The 1,140-nt window shown below is 34.2% G+C and overlaps 1 long non-coding RNA gene across 1 annotated transcript; it reads left to right on the top strand.

Annotated features, from left to right (window-relative positions):
* The first annotated feature begins 32 nt into the window (after positions 1 to 32).
* LOC104962869 (uncharacterized) lies at positions 33 to 769 on the top strand. The gene is made up of 2 exons (XR_800255.1): positions 33 to 67; positions 623 to 769. It is a non-coding gene; the product is annotated as an uncharacterized lncRNA (long non-coding RNA).
* Positions 770 to 1,140: the final 371 nt, after the last annotated feature.

Raw genomic sequence — 1,140 nt, 5'->3', positions numbered from 1 at the left:
CGAGACAGGCTGGACCAGAGAGTGAGAGACAGAACTGGACTCCTCACAGCAGTGAACTTCAGCTCAGGTACAAAGACTTATTTTTTCATACTGTAACAAAGAATCAAGAAAGATACTGGTTTAAATAAATGAAAGTATTGACTTTAATACACTGATATACATTCCATTAAACAATACTAGATCACCTACACACCAGTGAAGTTGAGGGTTTTTTCTGTGCAAAAAGTTACATTTAGATGTTAACAAGCAATATGATTTTTTCAGCTTTCTAATTTAATGTATTGAAGGCAAAGATATTTAACACATAGTGAGAACTGCTACTATTTATCTCTCAATATTGTCTGTAAAAAACGTGGTAAAAGTTATTCTTTCAGTGAGACAACAGAGCAAGCTTCTACAGTTGCACTACATTTTGATAACAACATACATTTCAATGTTGATGAACTTCATACTGTTCCTTCATAATCTGATTGTCTTTGTAGCTCGCTGTTGAAATAAAAAAAAACATTACAATTACAAAATAATTATATCTACAGCCCCTAAACACACAAACACACCGCTTTCATAAATAACACACTTGTTCTGCAATAATATGTTTTATGTTTCCTGTAATTTTTGTTAGGAAAGGACATGCCTGAAAGACACGACTCAGCATTTTCTCCTTCTCTGAGGGTCAAGAAGAACATCCAAGAGGAACATTAAAAGCTGATGTTATGAGATTTTAAGACCAGTACAGGACATTCACTAAGAAACTACTTTTATTGTAAAAGACAGTCAGCTGATCGAATGCACCTATTTCCACATCTACACTCCATCAGCTGATTATTTCTATTTGCCTCACTTTATGAGCTTCACATCACTTGTGCCTTGTACTGCAGAGTTTGCAACGCCACAAATAAATGGGGCCAATCTTCAGTCAGATGTGAATGTGTAATCTAACATTTTCAGTAAGAATAATGGACAAAAGGAGTGCAAATACAAATACAATTTATTGAAATGTGAACCAAAAGTTAATCAAAATGTTTTAAATAAAAAGCACATATGGACAGAAGGTGTAAACCTATTAAATGTGTAAGTAAACACATTTAGTCAAATAAAGTGACAGACTAGGCCTGTGCAGTTTGTATCAGCTATGCCCAG

Source organism: Notothenia coriiceps, unplaced genomic scaffold (assembly GCF_000735185.1).
Source record: "Notothenia coriiceps isolate Sejong01 unplaced genomic scaffold, NC01 NC01_scaffold00001591, whole genome shotgun sequence".
Classification (NCBI taxonomy): Eukaryota; Metazoa; Chordata; class Actinopteri; order Perciformes; family Nototheniidae; genus Notothenia; species Notothenia coriiceps.
Note: the sequence above shows the minus strand (reverse complement) of the source record. Positions and strands in the feature narration are given on the sequence as shown.